This window comes from Gorilla gorilla, chromosome 8, assembly GCF_029281585.2.
Source record: "Gorilla gorilla gorilla isolate KB3781 chromosome 8, NHGRI_mGorGor1-v2.1_pri, whole genome shotgun sequence".
Classification (NCBI taxonomy): Eukaryota; Metazoa; Chordata; class Mammalia; order Primates; family Hominidae; genus Gorilla; species Gorilla gorilla.
Window position 1 is genome coordinate 132,422,035 of NC_073232.2, and position 18,399 is coordinate 132,440,433.

The window sequence follows — 18,399 nt, forward strand, 5'->3', positions numbered from 1 at the left end:
CTGCCCTTAACATTTTTTCCTTCATTTCAACTTTGGAGAATCTGATGATTATGTGTCTTGGGGTTGATCTTCGTGTGGAGTACCTTAATGGTGTTTTCTGTATTTCCTGAATTTGCATGTTGGCCTGTCTTGCTAGGTTGGGGAAGTTCTCCTGAATAATATCCTGCAGTGTGTTTTCCAGCTTGTCTCCATTCTCCTGTCTCCTTTGGTACTCCAATCAATTGTAGGTTCAATCTTTTTATGAAGCCCCATATTTCTTAGAGGCTTTGTCCATTCCTTTTCATCCTTTTCTCTCTATTCATGTCTGCATGTCTTATTTCAGTAAGGTGGTCTTCAAACTCTGATATACTTTCTTCCGCTTGGTTGATTCATCTGTTGATACTTGTGTATGCTTCACGAAGTTCTCGTGCTGTGTTTTTCAGCACCATCAGGTCATTTATGTTCCTCTCTAAGTGGGTTATTCTAGTTAGCAATTCCTCTAACCCTTTATCAAGGTTCTTAGCTTCTTTGCATTGGGTTAGAACATGCTCCTTTAGCTCCTTGTAGTTTTTTATTGCCCATCTCCTGAAGACTACTTCTGTCAATTTGTCCATCTGATCCTCCACCCAGTTCTGTGCCCTTAATGGAGAGAAGTTGCGATCATTTGGAGGAGAAGAGGCACTCTGGCCTTTTGGGTTTTCAGCATTTTTTTTGTTGATTCTTTCTCATCTTCATGAGTTTGTTGAGTTCCGGTCTTTGAGGCTACTGACCCTTGGATGGCGTTTTTGTTGGAGGCCTTTTTTGTTGTTGTGGTTGATGCTGTTGTTGCTTTGTTTGTTTGTTTGTTTGTTTGTTTTCTTTCAATAGTCAGATCCCTCTTCTGTAGGGCTGCTGCAGTTTGCAGGGGGTTCACTTCAGGCCCTATTCATCTGATTTGCTCCTGTGCCTGGAGATGTCACTCAAGGAGGCTAGAGAGCAGCAAAGATGGGTGCTTGCTCCCACTTGTGGGACTTCTGACCTCGAGGGGCACCAACCTGATGCCAGTAGGATCGCTCCTGTATAGGGTGTCTGACAACCCCTGTTGGAGGGTCTCACCCAGCTGGGTGGCACTGGGAGCAAGACCTGTTTAATGAAGCACTTTGTCCCTTGGTTGAGAGGGTGTGTTTTGCTGGGGGGGAATCTACTCATCTGGGCTGCCCGGATTCCTCAGAACTACCAGGAGGAAAGGCAAAGTCTGCTGGTCTGCGGAGACTGCGGCCACTCCTCCCGCTAGGGGCTCAGGCCTAGGGAGATCCAAATTTTGTCCTTGAGCCTCTGGCTGGAGTTATTGGAGTTCCTGCAAGGAACTCATCCACTGAGGAAGGATGAGTCAGGGTTGGGCCTGAAGAGGCACTCTGGCCGCAGACTGCCACAGCTGGTGTGTTGGGCTAGGGGGGCAAGTCTTGGGACCAAGCTGTCCAGCCTCCCTGGCTCCAGCAGGGGAAAAATGCAGCCCGGAGGTACAGAAATAGGTGCCGCCCTTCCCCCGCTCAGGGAGCTTAGAGTGTTAGGCAGTTGCGAGTCTCAGTGCTGGCTGCTACCCCTCCGCCAAGGAGCTCAAAAGGCTTAGAGACAGCAGGCAGCTGCAGCGGGTGCTTGTTGCCCCTCCCCCGGGGAGTTTGGTAGGCTTAAGCAGATTCCATCTGAGAGGCTGTAAGAATCTGCGTGTTCCGGGGTTGGGACGCTAGGCCCCAGTGGCATGGGTTTGTGAGTGGGATCTTCCGATCCGCGGGTTGCACGGTTCCATGGAAAAAGCACAGATTCCCCGGCTGGGTAGCGCACTCACTCACTGCCTCCCTTGGCTGGGGGGAGGTTCCCCTTCCCCATGTGGCTCTAACGAGGGCTGCTGCACCACACTGCTCTTCCTTCTCTCCCTGGGTCACGCCAGCCTTCTAGTCAATTTTGATGAGAGAACCTGGATACCTTGGTCGCATGCTTATTATGGTTTTTTCTGATGGGAGCCTCTATAGTTGCTGCTTCTAGTCGGCCACCTTGGCCCCGCCCTTCCTGTGTATTTTGCGATTTTTACAAGTCTTTCAAAATAGGCTGAGTAGGGATTGATGTTTCTTCTCATATTACAGATAAAAAACAAAACAGGCCGGGCGCGCTGGCTCACGCCTGTAATCCCAGCACTGTGGGAGGCCGAGAAGGGCGGATCACGAGGTCAGGAGATCAAGACCATCCTGGCTAACATGGTGAAACCCAGTCTCTACTAAAAATACAAAAAATCAGCCGGGTGTGGTGGCGGGCGCCTGTAGTCCCAACCACTCAGGAAGCTGAAGCAGGAGAATGGCTTGAACCCGGGAGGCAGAGCTTGCAGTGAGCCGAGATGGCGCCACTGCACTCCAGCCTGGGCGACAGACCGAGACTCTGTCTCAAAAAAACAAAACAAAACAAAACAAAAACAAAACAAAACAAAACTAAACTAAAGAAAATAGCTACTTAGAAGAAGTCTTGTAGCATTTGGAGTATATCAATCTTTTTTTCTGGAAAAAACAAATACACCAGTTTTTTTTTTTTTTAAGAGATGTAATAATTAACTCTTTCACTTAAAAATTTTGGATTTATTCTATTATTTCCCTTACATTTCATTGTTTACATCATATTTTTTCTTACACATATTTTATCTCCTCTTTCTTACCCAGTTATTTCTTGCAATTAACTTTGGAATTTGGCTTCTTTTTACACACAGAAACTCAATATTCTTCTATTTTTGTAGTTCTAATTTTGTGGGTTTTATTTATTATCTTTGCTTTATAACTCTTGTCATTGCCTTTGGCCAAAGGCAATAGCACTTTATAAATCTGAACAAATAAGACATTAATTACTAAAATGATCAACTGAATGTAATCTCAGGATATTCTTTAGAAAGCAAAATCAAGGTCTATAAGAGAAGAAGCAAGGAGCACATTCTTTATATTAAAGAAGCCATAACATTTTGTTCCCAGATGTGCCTTATGAATATACCATTTATGAATAGAATGTAGAAAAATACCAAGGGTGGCCATTTTTGTTTGAGATTTGATACTGTTTAGAGCATCCAATGCAATCCTATTAGAGTTTAAGGATTATGCACTTTTACTATACAATAGAACTAGAGGAAAAATTATGATAAAGTCAATTAAGATATGAAAAGCTGTTTACTAAGCTCAATATTTTGGATAGCTATAACTTTGTTACAGGTAATTTTAGAAAACAAGATGAAAGGCAACATAAGATTCCTGGACATTTTATGAAGCACAGTAAATTTTAACTTTTGGAAGCATATAATTTTGATTGTAACACATGGAAACCACCCAACGGTCTTGCCTAAGACCTAGGCCGTGCTTATGAGTTAATGTAAAACTTAATTACTAAAATTTCATGGGTCAATTGGATGTAATCTCAGGATGTTCTTTAGAAAGTGAATCAAGCTTTGTAAGAGAACAAGGAAGGAACACATTCTTTGTATTAAAGAAGCCATAACATTTTGATCCCAGATGTGCCTTAAGAACATAAGAACAGGATGAAGAAAAATAGCAATAGCAGCCAATTTTGTTTAAGTTCATGTAAAACTCAAAATTGCAGCCTACGTCTTAGGCAAGACTGTTGCCTAAGACTGTTGAATGGTTTCCAAGTGTTACAATCCTCTTTCTCTGGCTGAGACCCTAAAGGTCATGGTACTCTTTGTCTCTGTGATTGATTCAAGTGTCCATCTACAGATTTTCAGCACAATGCCTTCTGGATTCTTGGAGGAAGATGCTGATTCATTCTCCTGAGTAATGAGTATATGAAAAGTATAAACAATTCCACATTCTCCAATGGAAAATGATCCCCCATATCCTTTAATGATGACAAATGCTGGGATAGTAGAGATGTCTAGACTATAATCTGTTCTAGGTATACCCAGTAGCTGTTACCTTTCAATGGCCATCCAGCAATAATGGTTATTTATTAATAATGGGATGCCTGTTCACATTCTATACCCCTGATATAACTCCAGTTAGAGCCATTTACATAAGGTCCCCTTTAAAGCATGGGATCAATAGGGTTCCTATTCAGGAAGACTTTGATTCCTGTTTCTTCGAGGTTCAGCATCAGGTCATCCTGCTCAGGGTTAAGGACTCTTGTCTTCCCCTGTGTGACTCCTGCTGGTATATTCAGGTCCAGTAACTTGGTTCTTGTCTTGCCTCATTATGTTTAGGTCTTTGATTTGTTTCATGCCTGGTAGTTCTTTACAGTAGTGTTGTGTGCAACAGGATATAAAGTGCTTTTATATGCAGTGCCTAATTTCATTAACTTATTATCCATCTAATTTTGAGTTTCAGGCACTATGTTAAGGAGGAGGAGTAAGGATATAAGTACAACAATCTCTTCTCTTAAGGAGTCGAGTTTGGGAGACAGACATCTAAACAGATGACTACACCATAATTCAGAAAGTATAGAACTTTAGTAGTAGCAATGAAAAATAATTCAGGCATATATCTTGATTATAATCATTATTACTAACATCCTCAATTTGCAGGTGAGAGAATTGAGACAGATTGAGTACTTAAGGTTAAGTAGCTTATAAATATGAGAGCAGGAACTTGAACCCAGGGACTCTGACTTCAAAATCCCATTTCCTCTAAGATTGAGGTCCTACTCTTTTGATCTTCCCTCTCAGGGACAAAAACTCTCAATTCCAGTTTCTGGGGATGCTGAGGTTTCTGCTTCTAGACTGATGCTAACTAGGAACTTCTGCTTACTGCCAGGGTCTTTTGCCACTGGGCTCCACCTCACTTACAAGACACCCCTACCTGCCCCTGGGATCTGATCAATGGATTGGCTTGGTTCTTCATTCTCCTAAAACCACAGAGATAATTGCCGGGCTTCTTGTGGGGTCCAGGGCGGCTCCCCAGTTTCCGCTCCCTTAGGGCCTCCCCTTTCTTATTCTAGAGCTCAACTGCAGGCTTCCTAATAGTTGCTTTTTCAGCACTAGGTCCAGGGGACAGCTCCAAGCAGTTCCCCACTGAGATCCATTAGCATTAGCTTGGTGTTGAACACAGACCCAGCTAGAACCAGATAGATCTTCAAGGGCCTCTTGAATTGTACCAGGAAGTATCACTCTGTGTTTCATCTGAAACAGCTCTTTCAGGGTCCAGCCTGCACTACAATAGTCAATTTTACATTTTTTGGTTGTAAGAAACAAAAGTCAAGTTACTTAAGCACAAAGGACATACATTAGCTCTCATAGCTTGTGAGTCTGGGAGTGCATCTGCCTTCAAGTCTGCTTGGCTCCAGAGGCTTCAATAATGCCACCAGAATTTATTCTTCTGCACCTTGGATGAGCTCTTCCACATGATGAATGAGGTGACTACCTACAACCCCGGACTCAGGCCCTGTTAGCTTAGAAAATCCCCAAAAGACACAATCTTTCCTGATAACACCAGCAGCAGTCCCAGGGAAGTCTTAGAAAAATCCAATTGCCCCAACTAAAGTCTATGTTCACCCTTGTGCTGAGGGTGGGTTGGAGGGGCTGTGTCAGAGTGGGATCCACACAGAAAGGAGGTACTTTAGATCATAAGAAGGAGGCAGTGGTCCTAGAGACAAAAATAGCAGGGGTACCCTGTAGTGGAATGCTTGCAATCCATAAGTGATCTGAGGACTATTCTGAGGTAGAACCATCATAACCCCCTCGTAGTTCCTGAAATCAGCTTTCCAGAAGACTCAACAAAGCTTCAGATTACAGATTACCCATTTCTTCACTGTCCCTCTTCCCCAGCAAATAGGTCCCAGGGATAGAATAGCCTGGGATACCTAACCCCTCCTCCCAGGATTAATATGCAAATAAAATCATAGCATATAACCCCAGGATACATATATTTTTATTTTTATTTTTAAAATTTTTGTAGATGGGGTCTCACTCTGTCAACTAGGCTAGAATGCAGTGGTGCAATTGTAGCTCACTGCAGCCTCAAATTCCTGGGCTCAAGCTATCCTCCTGCCTTGGCCTCTCAAAGTGTTGGGATTATAGGTGTGAGACACTGTGCCTGGCCCAGGTTACATTGTAATCTCATCTCTAATATGCTTATAGTATAGTCTATTCTATAATGGCTTCAGAGATTGTGACGTGAATGAATATTTTTTGAAGAAATAGCCCAAACGTGATAAAATGGGCACTTCACTTATTTTGCAAGAAAATACAATCCTGTCATTTACTTGATTTGTCTGTGAGGAATGACTTTGTGTTTCATTGTGCAAGACACTAATTTCACTTGGATTTTAAAATTCATGTGCTTTCTAACATTCATTTTGGAGAACAAGTTTGCACTCTCTGCCAGCACTTTCTTTTTTCCATTGTTTATTATTAACTTGATGCTTTTATTTAAAGGAGACTCTGCCCAAACTGCTTCTCTGATTTAATTCAACATTGACAAATAAGAGTGAAGAGCACAGCAAGGGCCTAATGGCTCCTACCTGGTCAAGACCCATACTGGGAAAATGCAGGGGCTGGCAGATGTTTCTTTAGATTAATTAGCCCCATTGCATAATATTAAAAACAGAATTATTAAGTCTCACATCTAGGGCCAATGTGGTTTGGCATGTGGCTGCTGGAGTCCTACAGAAGAAGCAAGTGCAGCCCAGTTTTGTGATGAAGAGGAGTCTTGGTGACCTCTTCCTGTCCGCTGTGGTGTTGTTACTTCTTATCAGGGTATGCCAGGATCTGATTACACAAATTTGCCTCAAACTCTTCAATTAGGGGCTGTAAGGTTTCTCAAGGGTTCTAAGAAGTGAGGGAATTGGAAAGTATCATCTGAAGTGGACCTACAGCATTATTGGGAATGGCGTGACCCCATGAAGAAAGTGCTAATTATGTCTTGGATGTAAGCTACTTGATTGGTGGATCAAACTTTAGGACATTCTCAGGGTAAGAAGAACTTGCTGTCATCTGAATTCTTGTTCTTATGCTGGCCTTTCTGCCCCAGCACCAGCAGCAACAACAAAGACCCTTTTTGGAGGTCCCTCCATGCCAGGCACTCTCCTGGGCATGCTTCCCTCTTTGAGTTAATTATTTTCCAGCCTTGTTTTGCGTAGCAGTACCAGGATGTGTCTCTTCACTTTTGCCTGGCTCAAAATGTCTGCAAAAAGCAGAAAAGGACATGTTAACATCAAACATCTACCAGTGATCCTGCCTGGGAAAAAGGGAAGCAAACTTTTACCAAGTAGCCACACTCTATCTGGCACATGCTGAGTGTTGCCACGTGTCACCCATCCAATCCCCACAACGACCTGAGAGCAGATGTTATTATTATCCTCATCTTACAGGAGAAGAAATCAAAGCTCAGGCAGGTGGAGTAATTTGCCCAAGATCAAACAACTTTCAAGCTCAATGTTCAAACCCAAGCCTGTCAAATGCATAGCTTGCCTTCTTTCTGCTATTGCATGTCTGCTAGGCATTCATGGGAATGGAGGGTCCAGCACTACTGTGTCTATGGACTAATCATAGTATTTTTATCAGGGCAGTTTATTTATTTATTTTTGAGACAGGGCCTTGCCCCATTGCCCAGACTGGAGTGCAGTGGCAGTCATAGTTCACTGCAGCCTTCAACTTTTGGGCCCAAGTGATCTTCCCACCTCAGCCTCACAAGTAGTTGGGACTACAGGTGCGTGCCACAATGCTTGGCAAATTTTTAAGATTTTTTGTAGAGATGGAGTCTTGCTATGTTGCCCAGGCTGGTCTTGAACTCCTGACCTCAAGCAATCCCCTCTCCTCAGCCTCCCAAAATGTAGGGATTATGGGCATGAGCTACCATGCCCAGTCCAGGACAGTACTCGTACAGGTATGAAGACATTTCTTTAAGATCTTAAATGAAGAGCAAATGGCTTTCTACTAGTCATTCTTCCCATTATTCTGGGGAAAATGTTTTGATGGTCAAGGAGCAGGGGTGACTCAGGCATCTTTGTACTTCTCTCTGCAATAATTCTTCTTCCTATTCTAACCCTACTAACAAGGACCCTGAACATGCAGCAGGGGCATGGGGTGGAGTTGTGGAGCTTTAGAACTGAAGAGGTTAGAATTCAAGACATTTGGTTCAGAGCTGACCCAATCAGGTTATCATCAAAAGGGAGCAAAATGGCACCCAGAGTGGCTGCCCAGGGAGAGATGGTTCCTCCTTCCAAGTCGCCCTCCCTTTTGAGGCTTCTGTGAATGCCTGGGTAAGCCTTGCCTTCTGTGTTGCCTTCCATCCTTGCCTTTCATCTCCTGCAGAGCCACCTGTGATAATCGATTTGAACTGAGGTCTGTTCCTCACTCTTCCATCCTGAAGTGGCAGCCACTCTCCTGTTTTCTGCCAGCCCTTTCCTGACACCTCATTTCCACTCCCACTACCTCATTTCCATCCCGAGTGAGGGTTGGGATGACCTCACTTCTCCGTTTCTAGACAGCCTCCTCTTACCTATTTTCAAGTACAAGGCACCTTTGCACAGTCCCTCATGAATCCCAAGTAAAGGGGCTTGTGGGCTCCTCTGCTTAGAATCTTTTCCTGCCTGCCACCTAACTTGGAATCAGATCTGAACTTCTTACCAGGGCCCCTCTCAGACCTCATCCTGTTCTCCCTACACTCTGGGCACTCTGGCCTTCTTATAAATGCTCCCATCTTGTTCCCATCTTGGAGCCTTGAACTTGCTCTTTTATTCCTGGCTTCTCTCCTCTGATACTCACTTTTCCTTACATTTCACCTCTCGCTGGCTGTTCCATCACCATGTCTTATTTATTCGCAATATGTATCAATATATAAATTTATCCTATTCAAGTATTTGCCTCACCCCCATGAGAGCAGCACTCTATTGCCAGGGCCAAGCACAATGTCTGGAAAATAATAAACCCTCAATAAATATTCATCGAATGAATAATTAAAGAACGATGCCTGGAGAATATTAGGTTTTCAATACATGTTGTTGGATGGATGACTATATTTCATTCTAAAGTGATAGCCCTAGATTCCTAGAGGGTCAGGGATTCATCAACAAAATAGAGCAAAATAATTTCACTTTTGATCAAAATAGAGCAAAATAATTTCACTATTGATCAAAATAGATCAAAATAATTTCATTTAACAAACTATCTGTTCAGTGTAGGAGCTTAAATTCATAAATCTTTCCTTTTTCTTGAATATGACAACATTTCCTTTGAAACTTATGTTCTCCCTTTGAAGTACTTTTTCTAAGTCAGTGTGTTTTGATGGCGCTGTCATGTGATTATGCTGGTTAGCTGTTTCTTATCAGTAGATCACGTGGGAGTTTTTTGGAACATACGTTCTTATTAATTACTTGTGTAAATGAAGGACATTTTCTAAAAGAACCCAAAGGAATAAAATACAGAAGCTTGCATTTGAGGGTAAAACTTTTATTCTTGTTAAATTCAAGGCCACTGAGAATAGTTTGCAAGATGATCAATGCCAGACTGATACCTTTCCCTTAGAATTCTATGGTTTTGTTTGTTAAAAAAAACCCCTATTGGAAAACCAGTGCATGGCCTATTATGGTCTCCGGTTATCATATAAACCCAATTATTCCAACAAGATTCACATGCTCAGTCTGCCTCACTGACCCTTGGGAGCTGATTTGAAAATGATGATGCTGGGGAAAGAACAGAACGCTAGGTGACATCAGGGAGTTATGAAGAGGCTGTAGGCTTAGATTTATTTTCATTTGTGAAATTGAAATAAGTCTCATAAGGACAGGCTGAGATGACATATTTAAATGCACACTGATATAAGTGAAACATGCTGAATACATCATTAATAACTTAAACAAAATATTTATAATTCATCCATAGAATAATCACTCTATCGAAGCAGGGCAACCTTTATAATAAACAGAAAGGAAAAAGTCTGATGTAGAAAAAAGGCAAGCCACCCCATTCTATATACAATGTATTTGGTTCTGGACTTGCATCAGCCAATTATAAGGACTGAACTTTGCTTCCAAGAGCAAGGGCTGGAGCCAAGGGAGAGCATTACAACAGGATATAGAGAAAAGAGCACCAAAAAAGAGGAACACTTGATTTCATTCTCACAAATCCACATAGACTTTACTGGGGACCTTACTGGGTAAGCAATGTGGCCTTTGTGTAAAATGTTATAAATACGTGAGGCAGTGTTCTCCACTCCTGAGCTCAAAGACAATGCTGGCAAGGACCCACAGAATCTGTGTACCTTTGCAAAGGTCACAGAGAATCAGTGTTGTCCCAGACATGTCATCCAGTTCCATAGTTTAAACCATCACCTCCACATGTGGACCTCTCCCAGGGACATCCCTTGAACTCTCCCTGCATTTCCAGCTCTGTACTGGATATATCTATCCAGGGGCAATACTGGGATCTTGCACACAGCAGAACTAAATCAAAAATAACTATGTATCTGTCACCTACTTGCCATAAGTGGCTTTTTTCCCCTTTGCCTTATTTCTATCCATGGCATAACCAGCTCCCTACTCAGTCAGCCACTGTCTTCAAGACCCCTCTTCGACCATTGTTTTCCATGCCTTTTTCTTTCTTTTGGCCATTCAGTGATTCTTCTTTAGCAAAGTTCCCATTTTCTTCTCTTTCCATTTCTTCTACCATCACCTTAGATCTCTTTCCCCAGATGTTGATAAGTAAACTCCAACTTGAACATCTTCATCTCTTGCAGAACAAAATCAGTGAGCCTGGCATTCTAGATCCTATTAATCAGGCTTTCTCATCTCTTTAATCCAACCTTCCATGGCTTCTCGTTCAAGTTCTCAACTATAACTTTCCAAACCAGGTCCCTTACCATTCACCAATCATACTGAGTGCTTTTTTTTTTTTTCACCTCCAAGATTTGTTTCCTGCTGTCCATTTCCATAGAATACCCCATTCTCCATTCCCAGCTCTGTGTCTCAAGATCCCATCTTTTCTTCAAGGCCCAGCTCAAACATAACCAGCCAGGAAGTCTTCCTTGATATCCCTGCTGGAAGTGCCATCTTGCTCACGTGGGGAAGGTGGTGCACATTCTGGAATCAGACAGACCCGAGTCTGAATCCTGCCTCTGCCATGACCAGCTGTGGGACTTTAAGCCTCAGTTTCCTCACTTCTAATGTAAGGGTAATACTACCTATGTAGGATTCTAATGAGATGGTGTTCATAGAATTTCTAACAGTGCGTAGCATACAGATGGAGCCTGACAAATGATCATTTCATTAATTTCCTCCAAACTCTGTGTATTCTGTCTTCCTTGTTGCCTCTGCATTGGTATGTATCCGTGGGGCTTTAGTTTATGGTTGTTTTGGAGAGGTGCTATCAAGAGGCATTCAAATTCTGGTTCTGTTGTTTCTGAGCTGTGTTATCTGAGGCAGGTCACTTTACCTCTCTGTGCTTCAGGTTTCTGATATATAAAACCAAGATTGTAAGCATACCAACCTCAGAGCATTGTTAAATGAGCTAATACATGAGTTTGGCAAACTTATTTTCCCATAAAGACCAGATAGTGAATATTTGAGGCTTATGGGCCATATGATCTCCGTCACAACTACTCAGCTCTGCTGTTGTAACATAAAAGCAGCCATAGACAATACCTAGCAAATAAGCATGGCTGTGTTCCAATAAAACTTTATTCACAAACATGGGTGATGGGTAGTAGCTGCCAACCCCTGAATTAATATACAAAATGCTCAGAACAGAGCCTGACAATTAGTAAGCACTCAGTTACTATTAGTGGCTATTATTATTGTGTAATGAATCATATTTTGTTTACTTGACTCTAAGAATCATGAGAGCAAGATTTATGGTTCATTCAATTTAATTCTTGTGATTGTCAGAATAATCTTCCCTCCACACACACAAAGAGATCCATGTCCTAATTTCTGAACCTTTGAATATGCTAGCCTACATAGCAAAAAGGAATTAAGGTTGCAGATGAAATTAATGCTGCTAATCAGTGGATCTTAAAATAGGGAGGTTATCCTGGGTTGTATGGGCGAGCCCTGTGTAATCACAGGGTCTTTCAATATGGAAGAGGGAAGCAGAAAAACACCAGAGAGATGGCAGAGTGAGAATGACTTTGCTGTTACTGGCTTTGAAGAGGGAGGAAGGGGCCGTGATCCAAGGAATGCAGGCAGCCTCTATAAGCAGGAAAAAGCAAGGAAATGGCATCTCCCTTGCATCCTCCAGACAGGAATGCAACTTGCTGGCAATTTGATCTTAGCTCTGGGACACCTATCTTAGCCCTGGGAGACCTGTGTGAGACTTTTTAATAGGACTGTAGTATAATAAATCTGCATTGTTGTAAGTCATTACATTTATGGTGATTTGTTGCAGCAGGAAAAAAAACCGAATACAATTTTCCACGTGCCTAGTGCAGAAAGCACAAACTAATCATTGATGGAATGGATATGTTTCTTATTCCTATTTCATGTCTGTGTTAGAAAATGATCTGACAACATATGTTGCTATTACAAACATTGATATGCTTGCAAGGCTTTTATCATCAGCTATTTATCTTCATACAATTGCTGACCTGTCAATAATTACTGACTCCTTCAATGCGTCCAGACAGCTCTGCAGACACAGTGTTTGCTTTTGGGCATTCCTTTCCTTTTCTCTCTCCTCAATTTTTATTTCATGAATTATTTGCACCAGCCTCTTCCCAGGACACCATTTGAAATGTTCTTGTGTAATACTTCATCTTCTCCCAGACCCAGTGACTTACAAGAAAATGGCTTTTCCCTCTCCCTTCTGTTTCTACTCTGAGTTTTAACTCTGTAATATACAGCTTCTTGGTTTTTGAAGTTGTCTTTTATATTTTAAATCTGTTTGTCTCTGCTCTTCCCTGTTGCCAAATGGGAGCATTTAAAAGTTTTCTGGACTTCTTTTCCCGCCTAGCAGAAAATCATTAGCATTATCCCTATGTATTTTTAGAGAGTGTCTGTAAAAATGTTTCTTAATTTTGCTTTGGCTTAAGAAAGACACATGTTCCCCATGAGGCAGAGTCTGGCCTTACTTGTAGCTCTCTGGATGTTAATGGTTCCTCTTGTTTCCCACTGAATTGGCTTTTATAGCAGCAGAAGACAGGTTGGAACAACATCTTCTGTGCAGTTACTGGAGTGTAGATGAAAGGACATATACTCCCGGGACTGCTCCGTCAGCCTTTCCATGAATACTTAACTTAGCCTCACTGGTAGGCACTGTGAGAGGTTATGAAGACAAAAGAGCTACTCTACCAGCCTTCAAAATGCCCCGATGTTAGTGATAAATAGATGTGTATGTAACAGGCCATAATATAGCTTAGGTTTCTCCTCTTGTGCTCACGGCAGGTAGCTATACCACATTCTCCAGCCTCCCTGGAAGGTAGGAGTGACCACGTGGCTGAATGCTAGCTAGGAAATTTGAGTTGTCAGCCTAGGCAACAAGCAGAGAGAGGCTCTCTAAAAAAAAATGTGTTTATTTGGGAATAGGGCATTGCAATGGTAATGCCATAGTAAACTATGTGCATATTCAGGGAAGTAAAGGAAGACAGAGGTTTTTTTAGGAAAAAATAACGAGAATTATATAATTGTTTTGAAATAACTATCCTTGGCTACAAAGATCAATAACAAGAGTGATGCCACTCCAAGATTGGACAGGCAGTTGCTGGGCAGATGTCCTTCTAGAAGTATGTTTTGTGTAAGATTGCAGTGCCCTTTATGCAAGGTTCTGTTTTTTTGTACAGTCTGGTTTGTTATCAGGCCTGATACATACAAGTGAGAACCCTCTCTGCATGATCTTCCCCAGCTCTGTTTTGTTGAAGTTTTCTTAACATTAGTGACTCCATTTTGATTCTGAATATTTTCACAGAGTAAACACAGTGGGTGCCCCTTCAAGGCCTGGGCATGGCAATCCCTGGCATCCTTTGCCACGATTTTTTTTTTTCTCCTCCAGGTTGGTCAAATGGACATGGCCCCCAGGGTGGCTGAGGCAGCGGTGTGCTAAAGCGATATATGAGGCCAGGCTGTGTGGAGGAAGTCAGTTTGTCCTATTGATCCATTCACCTGCCCTGGACTGTCATATGGGCAAGAAATAAATACAGGCAGTGTTGAGATGTTATTACCTGTAGTTTATTTATTTGAATAGTTAGCATTGCCTTAATAAATAGATGAGACAATTTGGGATAGGCATAAATGATATTTTAAAATTTTAATAGTTTATTTTTGTTTCAATGTTTAACAAGAAAATAAAACTAACACAAAAAACCATGACTTCATGCATGCACGTAGGGCTTGGCTAAAGTAGATATTTCAGTTTAAAAGGTGATAGCTTGAAAAAAAAGAGAAGGTAAATCATGGTACTAGGTGTATGGCCAAAAATTGATGGCCAAGTGGTGATGTGGGGAACCAGGGGCGGGCATGGTTGTCTGTGTCTACAATTTGGGGGATTCATACCCAATTGTTTCTTCAGTTCTGTGACCTAAAGTTAATATATCTGGGCCCTTTCAGAGGCTCAGGTACTGCATAGTTCTTGACATTTAGTCTCTTTGCAATGACTTTCATTTACACATAAGAATGAAACATAGCAGAAACAAACCCCTTCCTTGTTATTTTTTTCTCCTGCTAGGGTGTTGCAGGGGTAGAAATTCCTGATTGCCGGTTTGGTTTTTTTCTCCCTTCTCTTTCTGGACCCCAGGTGCAGCTTTGAGTTATATTATTTTATTGTCACTGTTGTAGGACTTTGTCATTGTCAGTTTGGGCAAGGCCTGCATGCTTTATTTTTCCTTTTCATGTCCACTCTCTTCTCTTCCCTCCTCTATAGGCAATGACTGCAATGGATTTATATATGTCCTTACATTTGTATGTATCCTTTGAAATATTTGTTTGTTTTATATGCATTTTGATTTACCTAAATGGTATGGTGCCATAAATCCTGTTGTGGTTCTTACATTTTACTTTTTTCTTCAATGCTGTTTATTTATTTATGTTACAGTCTTTTCTGGTGCTGGATACACATGTAATTTGTTGCTTCTTTCTGCAGTGTAGCATGCCATAGCATTTTCTTTCTATATTTTTCTTATCTATCTCCCTAACTAATAGACTTTGCAAAATTGTGTGTCCTTTTGTTTTATGATATAGGACAAATAGAGCCTGGTCTGTGTCTTAAAGAGAGGCCCAGCTCTTACTGAGAAATATTTTATATATTTATATATGAGTTATGAGATAATTTATAATATGAGATTAATAGCTATTGCTATTGGATTATTTATATATATAATCCTATATATATAGTATATATATAGAATTATATTACATATATTATATATGTAATCAAATAACAATAGCACGTGATGAAGGTTACTTCTTAATTATAGAACCATGGAACTAAAAATGGCACTAAAGATAATAATGTGCAGGGTTTTAAAAAAATTCCAAGGTGGGTTAAGCAAGTGTTTGAATATCATTTTGAAAAGTATAATTTAATCGATTTCCAAATGGCGTGAATGAAATAGCATGCACATTTAAATGTGATACATATCAAAGATTAACATGCAGCTTTCAAACTGATATTTCAACAGGAGCCAGGCAGATAACACCGAGGGAAGTGGTTGGTGTGTTTCCCTAGGGAGGGGCGGTAGGGACTGAGGCAAACCAGCGGGTACCTGGCTGCTTTAGAGAAGCAGCCACTGTTTGGTCCTGGCCAATGCCTGCCAGGTGGAAGTGTGGGTCCAGGGTGGTCAGATTTTTGATTTTTCAGGAGAAACAGACAATTCCTATTTTCATGAGAAATCTCATTTTATAACAATCTGTCAGCCAAACAAACAAACAAACAAAACAAAACAAAAAGCCCAAACACCAAAAAAAAACCCAACCCTATAAAACAAACTGTGTTTGTGGAACATATACAGTCTATGGGACACCTGCTTATGCCCTGAGCGGGGGGAGGGAATTTCTACTTGAGACTAAACTAGGACCCTAAGGACTTCGGGATATGGTTTTGTTGCCTGGTTAATGTGGGTGTTCTTAGGAGGACAAAGAATTCCTCTGTGAGGAGGTCTCGTGAGTTTGCATGCAGATGTGGCCTTCTCAGAGTGAAGGGGACAGCATCATGGCCCTAGTGAGGCTGTTTATGGCTGTCACAGCCTTCTACTCAGAAGGCTGAGCCTCCACAATGTCTGATTGCTTTTCTGCAGTCAGGTTTTGTTGCTGTCCGATTGGACATGTGAACAGTTAAATCTTGTGCCATTGCCTGCTGGGTGCAGATTAAATGCCCAAGAATACAGACTCCATGGGTGTTTGAGGCATGCCCCCTCTGGAGTCTCTCTGGCACCACTGGTCTCTCTGCACCTGCATCAGGGTTAACCCTCTCCTGTGGTTAATTCTGCTTGGTAGTGTCCTCTGGAGCTCTGAGTTGCACCAGGGGTGATCCCCAGGCACTTAGGTACTCCCCAGGTCTTTGTGGAAACTCCAAGGGAAACAAATCCACCTTGAGCAAGGCCCTGCTTCTCCCTGCCTTCCCTTATTGATTGTACAGCTGAAATTACAAACTGTTCTAACTGGGGTTCTTCCAAAAGCCTACCCTGAGACAAGCATTTGAGTGCAGGTTGGTTTATTCGGGAGTTAATATCAGGAGTCACTAGTGAGGAAGCAGGGAAGATGAGACAGGGAAGGGAGATGAGCCCACAGAGTGTGTTAATGAGTGGGCATCCCTGTGCAACAGGGCTCAGTCCCAGGAACTCTCTGCAGAACCTCTGAAAGAACATGCCGGCAGAGAATGGGGAGGCTGGGCCATTTGTCCTCCAGTTCTACCTTCCTTTGGTTGAGGGCTGTTCTGGGGAGGGGTGGTAGTGACATTAGGCCCTTCACTCTTCTGGGTTGTGCCTGCTTGCACTGGAGCCAGCTCCTGTGGGTGCTTGCAGTGGTGAGCTGTCTGCATGCTAGAAAGTCCCGCAGCTACAGGTGAGCTCAGGTGGGCCAGGGAGATGCAGGGTCAAGACGAACATCTATCTGTCTTCTCTACAGCCTGTGTCTGAGAGTCACAAGGGATAGATAAAACAAGGTCATCTGGGAACAAATGATAGCTGGAGCTCTGATTTGCTACATGTGATATGATCCTGCCTCCCCTGTAGGTTTTCATCTTTGACTTTTGGTTTTCTTTCTTTCTTTTCTTTTTCTTTTTTGAGACCGTGTCTCACTCTGTCTCCCAGGCTGGAGTGCAGTGGCACGGTCTTGGCTCACTGCAACCTCCGCCTCCCAGGTTCACGGCATTCTCCTGCCTCAGCCTCCCCAGTAGCTGGGACTACAGGGGCCCGCCATCATGCCCGGCTAATTTTTTGTATTTTTTTAGTAGAGACGGAGTTTCACTGTATTAGCCAGGATGGTCTTGATCACCTGACCTCGTGATCCGCCCGCCTCTGCCTCCCAAAGTGCTGGGATTACAGGCGTGAGCCACCGCGCCCGGTCGACTTTTGGTTTTAACTCTGTATTCCCCATGAATGACCCTGGCCTCTCTGGGGTGTTCATATGGAGGTCTGCACTCATTTCAATGGGCCGCCAGGGGGCACAAGACTATCCCGAATCTTTGGCGAAGACCAAAGGAGGATTTGGACTACCCTATAAAGCTCATTTGTAGAGGAGAAACCTCAACATAGACACAAACTTGGCATATGCAGTGAAAACACAGTTAACCATTCAAGAATTGCCTCTAGCTGCCATAACATGAAGGAGTTTTGTTTGTTTGGTTTTTTTTTTTGCTTTTTTTTGTTGTTGTTGAGATGGGGTCTCATTATGCTGCCCAGGCTGGGGTATAAACCCTCTGTAAATTCAGAGATTACTTGGCTCTGTACTGGATCTGAAGACAGACACCCCTCAGCAAAGTGGCAGAAATGAAACCATCAAAGATATTAAAATATCTTTATTGTGGTCAGAAATGACCACAATTCTGGCATGTATTTGGGATACTTTCCCATGGAATACTTATGCTCTGGGTCTCACAGATGGAATCTCTTGCTTCAGTAACAGGCTTAAGCCAATGGGAGATTGAAAGCCAAGGTCAATTGTATGGAAAAGCCAAGAGTGCTGATTTGACATTACAGGCTGTAGAAGTCAGTGCAGTGTTTTGCCTGGGGAATCTGGTAAACTTCTGAACATAAGGTTTCACGTTGACACAGTCGTTTTGGAATCAGAAGTCTCCAGGGTCAGGGATTATGGCCTCTTGGGTTTAGATTGCAAAGTGTCAGGGGTGATGGGCAGAGTCTGCCAGAGGTGGGGTGCCCCCATCCCACAGGGTCCCCACGGCTCCTGCCTACAGTAAACACACTTATGATGACAACTATTTCTATTAATTGAGTGGCTTACTTATGTATTATTCAACAGCGAGTTTACTGAGTCCTTTTGAAATGTCAGGCACTGTGCTAAATGTTGGGAATTCATTAGGGA